This window comes from Papaver somniferum, unplaced genomic scaffold (assembly GCF_003573695.1).
Source record: "Papaver somniferum cultivar HN1 unplaced genomic scaffold, ASM357369v1 unplaced-scaffold_135, whole genome shotgun sequence".
Taxonomy (NCBI): domain Eukaryota; kingdom Viridiplantae; phylum Streptophyta; class Magnoliopsida; order Ranunculales; family Papaveraceae; genus Papaver; species Papaver somniferum.
The window spans coordinates 10,713,417-10,721,598 of record NW_020622713.1 but is presented as its reverse complement, the minus strand read 5'-3'; the positions used below and the strand labels follow the sequence as shown (position 1 = coordinate 10,721,598).

Sequence of the window (8,182 nt, the reverse complement as noted above, 5' to 3'; positions counted from 1 at the left end):
ATCACAGTGCATATACACATTTACTAAAGAGAATAAGAATTGAAAATTTACAGCAACAACATCCAAGAAAGCTTGACCGGACGTCCATGACATCCTAGCAACTGCAAGTTTAACAAAAACATATATATCGTAAGTTTATTAATATTGATAATCATTTCAATGACTTATAAATATATCAAAATATATAGAAACTACAAAGAAAAACTCTAAATAAATACAACCATGTACTATGGATAAAAGATAGTTTCCAATGTGTGACCAAACAAATGGTACAATGAAATTACACTTAGTGTTGCAATCAAAACTATCGAATGGTATGTAGGGGTTAATGCTAGAATACACTTAAAGTCTGAGATGTTAATAGTACTCCCGGTAGCACTTGTAAGGATGTACATGATATCGCATCAATCTATTGAGAATGCATGCATACCAAGTAAATGTTGTCCAAAATTTGCTTGAACTTTCGTAAATTCAGACCTAAACCAAACCATTTAGCCAAAAAGTACTTTTCTTCCCCACAATTTGCATCTGGTGTTAGAGATGGTGCTGCAATTAAGAAAACAATCAACTGGATGTATAAACATTAGCCTGTTTGGATAGCACATCAAAAGCGGCTTTTCGAGTTTTAAAAATCAAAAAATTAACTTTTTATGAAGCAAAATAATTTTACTTTTGATTTGTGCTACTTACTTGTGACCTGCGAAGCAATATATAGTGACTTGTGACCTGCAAAGCAAAAAAAACACATGAAATGAACAAGCATCTATAAAATCTCTCCAAACGGCTAAGCCAGGATCGGAATCTGGATGCAAGGAAGTCCAAAGTCCAGAGACGGATTATATCACCCGGTATTCAGCCTGTTTATAGAAGCCCGGACTCTCTATTATTATTACAAAAAAAATCAAAAAAGAAAACTTAATTCGTCTTCCGAGTCTCCGACCTCTTCATTTCAGTTGTCCGCTCGAGCATCCACTACCACCAGGGCACCACCTCACTGTACCTCCCAGCACCACCACCTTCATCATCAATCACCACCACCACCACTTCATTCCTCCCCAAAAACAATAACAAGTAAGAACATGTCACATTGTAACCCCTTTTTCTTTCTCTATTTGATTTTTTCACTTTGTTTTTTAGAAATGATATTCCATTGTCTCTTCTTCCTATCTTCAACGTTGGATTAATTTTGTGGAATTTGTGATTTCATATATATATATATATATATATATATATAATTGGGGTTGTTCAGATTTAAGTAGTATTAGTTACTCTAAGGTTTGATAATTTCTTATTGCTGAGAGCTCTGATTAAGATACGATCATGAAATTCGTCCGATTAGGAAGCCTTTTAGGGTTTCTGAAACAGTGTTGTGGTACTATTAGGGTTTTTAGAGTTAGTATTTTTAGTAAAAATTTAAAACAAGGTTTGGGTACTTTCAGGGACAGAGCCGGGACTTTTTTTTTGTGTAGAATGGAGATAGATTCTGACTCTAAGCCAGTGTAGGAAACTGTATTCAATGCAGACTGATTCTTCCCACCCTCAGGTAAAAAACCCTTATTCTTTTCTCTTCCGTTTACTTGCTCTTCATACAACCTATATTTTCTTGTGATACCAGAGTTTCTGATGCTGTCTCTTTATTCTACTCTAATAGGGGAAAGAAACTGAGGATCTTCTTTTGAATACAATGAGGAAACTAGCAATTGATGATACTACTGCTTTCAAGAAGAAGCCTGTTATCATATTCGTTGTTGGAATGTCAGGTATGTTATTACTACTTCCTCAAAATGTTAAGGTCTTTGCATGCAGACGATGTGATTTGAGCTGTATTTTGTGTTTGTATAGGTAGTGGGAAAACAACGTTTATGAATCTATTGGTTTGTCATGCAAGAGGATCAAACATACAGGGATATGTTATTAATCTCGATCCAGCAATTATGACACTTCCATATGGTGCCAATATTGATATTGATATAAGAGATACTGTCAAGTACAAAGAAGTCATGAAACAGTATAATCCTGGTCCTAATGGAGGGATTTTGACATCACTTAACTTGTTTGCAACTAAATTCGATGAGGTAATACACAATGCTAAGATGAAATTTAGATATGGATTTTTTACTGTGGTACTTTTGTTGTACGATGTTTTTGGCTTACGTATAGTGTTGTGGATTTTTTGTTTTCTTCTTCAGGTTGTATCCTTCACCGAGAAACGTGCTGATCAGCTAGATTATGTACTTGTGGATACTCTTGGTCAGATTGAAATATTCACTTGGTCAGCTTCAGGATCGATTATTACCGAAGCTTTTGCTTCCACTTTCCCGACTGTGATTGCCTGTGTGGTTGATACACCTCGTTCATCAAGCCCAGTTACATTCATGAGTAATATGATTTATGCTTGTAGCATACTCTACTGATTGCCTTTGGTTTTGGCCTTTAACAAGACTGATGTGGCTCGGCATGAGTTTACTTTGGAGGTAAGTTTACCGTCTGGGAAAAACTTTTTGATTACTGTGGTTTGGTTCTTCTCATCTTCGCATGCTTTGTATGTCTCTATCTCGACTATTGAACCTTACTATATTGTTGTTCTGTTTTATGCCCCACACATAATTTTTGAATACATTAATGCAATTTCGTAATGCCCTCTCTCAACGAACTATGAGAACTTGCAGTTAATAAGGGAGCATTGTTAACAACAAATTTCAAATTAGCTCCCTCTTGTCTCATGCAAGTAAATGCTTATCGCGATTAAGTCTATAAACAACTTCTTGAGTTCTCTTTGATGAGATCCTTGTGATTTTTCCTTGGCAGTTGATTAGATGCTTAGAGAAAAACATCTGCAAAAAGACGCGAGGGTTCTGAAGCTAATTTTTAATCTTAGTCTCTTGTCACCCATAGCCACATGTCTCTTTGCTTAATGTCTGTTTTCTTATGCTTGCCAGACCTTTAGTTCTATAATCTGGATAAGAGTTGCTGAAGGTATTGTTTCTTGGTCAGGACCTTGAGGGGTTTTTCTAGATCGAGTTACCGCAGTAGTTGAGAAGTGGCAATGTATCTTGCTATTGTTTGTCTTTTCTACTTTGTTCTTTGCAGCTCATGTGACTTTCGTTGCCAAGTATATAATTGGTCGTGCTGTTTTTCGTACAATACTAGAATCTTTACTCGTATACATCAACCCTAACAAGGAGCCTCTCACTTGTCCTGGATGAAATCGACAACAATCTCCTCCCAGTCGGTGTATAAGCAGTTACTGGAGCTGGTATGGATGCCTTTTTTAAGATCATAGATGCAAGTGCAGACGAGTACATGGAGACCTATAAGTAATGCTTCTTTTACTTAACCCTAATGTGGATTTGTTTCTCGTAAAAACTGCTTAGCCTGTTCATTTCAATTTTTGTCTTTGTTTTTATTTTGTGTTGGTTTCAGGAAAGATCTTGACAAGAGACGGGAAGAGAAGCAACGGTTGGAAGAGGAATACAGACAGCAGACTAGGGAAGGACATGGAGAAATCTGGTGGAGAATCCGTGGTTCTGAGTATTGGGTTGAAGGACAAATCAAGCACTAGCAAGAGCATGATGGATGAAGACGAAGATGAGGAAGATGAAGATTGGGAAGATGAAGATTGGGAAGATGACTTTGGTATGATTACTGATGATGATGATTATGAAGAAGTTGGGAACTTCAACTTTTAGATCTTGACAGAGCATGGTTTCCAGGTCCACTTTTTCTCTTTCCTTTTATGGCAACTACTTCAGAACTAGTAAAACAGTATTATAGACAGATTGCACCCATCTTGGTAAATAATGTATTTTGGTATGGGTGTGATATCATGTGCCTTTTAACTGGATACAAAGAACTGCTCTTTAAAAAGAAGAGTTTGTTTAGGCGTCTAGCCAGCTACTCTTTTAAGTTTTTAAAATTTTCAGAGAGTGTTGCAGACTCTCTTGTCCTTGAATCAACCTGATAATTATTCCCCTGTTGATCTACTCAATAAACGAATCCTATTACAAGTTGCTTCGTTTTATCTGTGTCAATTTAGATCGCTATGCCGAAAATGTGGTGGTTGGACTTTTTGTGGACCCACCTTTTCTTCAAGCGAGATGATTTTCGGACTCTGATTCCATGTACGCTTTTTGATTGGTGGGTTTATAGCTTCGAAGGTAGTAGTTTTCACTTACAAAAAACATAAAAGACTTCACTCGTTTCTACAGAAAAAGCGACATGATCTTGACATCTGCTAGGAGTCTGATTGACACTTCTCCTTTTTAATACCCAAGAACCTTGTCACTGCGGTTTCAGCACTAGTCCGATAGTTGTTCAAGAAATTGCAGAACCATTTTTATCATTATTGCGTAGCTGACTACGGTAGTTGTTACATATTCTTCTTTATCCATTGAATATTTGGATGCAAATGTTTTTCATAGGTTTTATTGCAGAACCTCTTCTACATTTTGCCATGCTTATATCCACTGCACGTATTGTATTTATCGATGTTCCACACATTTTATGGGAGATATGAGCATCAGACTAGATAATCTAGATTACAGTTGAAGTCGAAGGTTGCTTTAGATAGATTATTAAGAGGTGCAGTGCTAGAAATCATGTGATTTTCAGGTATACATTTTTTTATGATCGAAGTACATAATCCAACTGATTATGGAGTCTAGGGAACGTATAACTTTTTACTATTATGCTAACTTGTATCGATATTTATGGTTCTGAACTCAAATCTTTTGGCTCTTGAAAGTTCCTTCTTTAGTTTATGGATATGGTTTCTGATAGGCCATCTCTAGATTTGCCAGTTTTGACGCTATAAATATCTAATTCTCGACTCTTATTCCTTTTTCACAACCAGTTGCCTATCTGATTGGCTAAGGCTCCCAGTTACCGTTTAAGTCTTACCATTAACCACATTTGAGTTAATAGTTTGGTTTGATCTTCTGATTCTAACTTAAAACATGGCCCAAACAAATATCAAGAGGACCAACTAGTATGTGATTTGTGGGAAATCAGAAAAGTGTCAATTACTTCCCAACCATCCATATGATTTGTATTCAAAATGTGCCATACGTTATGTGTTGCTTTTAATTGACTTTATGATCCACTGAATTGGTGTGATAAATTGAATTTGGATCAGCGTTATCTTAGTTGTAATTTAAATTTTTAATGGTGTTGAGTGTCGTTTCTCTATTTTTTTTTCAAGCATGACAATTATGATGTTGGAATTACTTTTAGGGTTTCAAGATACCCCTGTTCTGGTTGTAGTTGTTACATATTGAATTTGCTTCCATTCTCTTGGCAGTATTTGTAACACAGGCTTACAAGTTACAAGCTATTCCACTGCCTTCAAGGAGCTGCCAACAGGTATTTTTCGAATTGCACCCAACCTATTTCAGTTTCATGATATGCAGCCAGCGTAAATTTAAAAGTATTATCTGCATGAGCCTCGCTAATTCCAGTTCCTCTATATGCTATGGTTTCTTAAAGAGTGCATCAGTTTAAGATTCCTTGATGCAGACCTTTCTGCTATTGATATATGTTGCTCTTAGTTCTCACTACTCGTTGTGGATGCAGGTTGTTGATCCAAGCATTAGGGCTGAGGTTTGGGATTTCTCCTTGGAGTGTAAGCATTTTTAGCCCTTGTTGTTCTTTGCTGTGCATTTCAAGATGGCGTATAATTAAGAATTTTGTTTGTTCTTTGATTCATCACAACCATCCATATGGTCCAATTGTTGGTTGTGATGCTGCTAGATCAAAAATTCTCTAGCAGCGCGGGATCAAAATATTTTCTTCATAATGATTCTTTGTCCTGCCATTAGAAAAAGGATATAAAATTACAAGGGTAGTAGATTCTTTGGCTTAAACTATGATTCTCAAAATAATTGGTATAGAATTTAGTTTGGTGGATGATACCATGTCAATTCATAGGATGTGGCCAGATTTGCCAACTATAGGTTGTCTAATGGGAGTGGTGATCCAAGAATTATGATTGGACTTCCTACAGATATAGAATAGGAGAATTCCCTTGCCAGTTGCCACAATTGGAAATGGAAATATATGAACCTACAACCCAGTAAAACAGCACGTGAATACTAGAATAAGGGTTCCGTCTTTGAATATTAATCTTCCACATTTGGCCGGCATCACTTCTTCATATGTTGTTAGCTTAAGTCTAATGTCAAGTTTCTTGTGAGTTTCACAAGAATTAGTCCAAGTTTCCAAGAACTAAGTTGTATGCAAAGAATTTGATATGTTGTTCTTGCCGTCCTTGTTGTTATCTTTATGACCTGAGTTTTCTATCTCACTTTAGCTGGTTTGATGCTATTTGAACTGATCATACACAATGTAGTTCCTCTCATTGTTTTGCTAGATTTCTTGAATCCATGACAGTCAAGTAGGATTCAACTTAATGTAGTCGCTTGTGGAATGTTATCCCTGATCTTTGTAGAATCAGTGAGGTAGGTCTATGTAAAAGAGTACATTTAGTAGGCATGGCTCTGATTGTTTTTCATTGCAAATAAAAGATGATCCGGAAATTGTCTAATTGTTGTTGTTTGTTATATGACTCTTTTGTTATATTCTCGTCAAGGAATTTCTGAGGTTGTCATCTTTAGTTAAGTTCTACAAATGTGGTCTTCATAGAAAGGAACATGAACGTGTTGATTCTTCCGCTTCTGTTAGTGGTGCAACTGGTTCAGGTAATTGTGGTTCTGGATCAAGACCTACTTCCTCTGGTATGGGTTGGTCGAAATTTGCTCCTTCGGCTTTTCAAGAGAAGGACGCCGGTGATGATCGACATGCTAAAATCAGTTGGTCATAGCCAGATTGTTGATGGTGGCAATGATTTAACTTCGTATTCATCATTGGATGTTACCTCAGGAAGAGATAGTGGAAGTGCATATGCCTCCGTCAGCAAGGTTGGGCACACTTGGGGCACCTGTTGTTAGTTCATTGCGGCTTTTTTCCAGTAGTGGATCTGTGGTACTGATATGTGAAAACTTCCCGTCGTTGCAAGCTATTTTTTCCTGTCTGCATCTGGTGTTAGTCAGAAACAACATGATATCTCAATATTTGATAAATGATGCAAATGAAGATCCTATTGCTCAAAATGAAGGAATCAGTCCTCAAAATGATGAACTTGAAGCTCAAAACTATCAAGTAAACATCATATACCCTTCAAATTGTATGAATGGTGCTCCAAGTGATCAATTCATCGACACTATGCAACTACTCGGAGTGAGGGTCGCTAGGTCGATAGGCTAATAATAAACCAACGATTTGATACAATCTTTGACGATTCTAACCTGCAACTTTTGCGGGTGATGAAAAATCGTCAACCAAGTGTGAAATAATTGACGACTCCAGCTAGTTAGGTCACATGGAGTCGTTAACTTAATGTGTTTATCTCCGAACGATTCTAAAACTTGTTACTCTCCGTAGATGTTACTCTTAGGGTCGTTAATCTGGCATTCCTATATACTGACGACCCTAACGAGCCAGTTCATATATTAATGAGAGTCGTCAACTTAATATGTTTAGAACCAAATGACACTTTCACATTTTTTTATATAATTATTGATTTCATAGAATCATTTCATTGAATAATAAAAGATACACATCTTTCATGGGGTTACATTGAAGGAAATGAAACACAGTACATAATAACGGTGCACTTATACATTTATCATAAAGCATGTAATTATACATGTTGCCTTCCAAAATGAAGTAGCGTGTAACTCAAAAATTTTCCCAAGAAGCACCTCGTAATTGGCATAGCCTTCCTCAACTGAAAAAGCAAACATATTATGTTAGTATCGATCAAAGTTTTGGATAAGTTTTACCTCTTGTTTATATACTTACTCTTATAACACCCAACATATTGGGTAAGGCATCCCTTATGGCTTCAATTCTCTTTTGAAAACTTCATATTCAAAGGATATTTCCTTCCACTGTTCCTTGACGATTTTCAAAGACCTTGAGTTGCCATTTCCGTCAAACGCCACAAAAACGATGAATACACGGTTCCATCAAGCATCAGATGTTTCATCGATTTCTTTTCCTTGATCTTGAAAGTGGTTTGTGACTGTCGACCAAGCTCTCACAATGGCACAATTCTCTTCTTTTTCCTCTTGGTTGATAAATATATGAGAAAGAATGTGAAGGTTGAGAATTATGATTTGTGTGA

General features: G+C 36.5%; 1 pseudogene; it reads left to right on the top strand.

Annotated features, from left to right (window-relative positions):
• The first annotated feature begins 901 nt into the window (after positions 1 to 901).
• LOC113334187 lies at positions 902 to 7,512 on the top strand (annotated as a pseudogene).
• Positions 7,513 to 8,182: the final 670 nt, after the last annotated feature.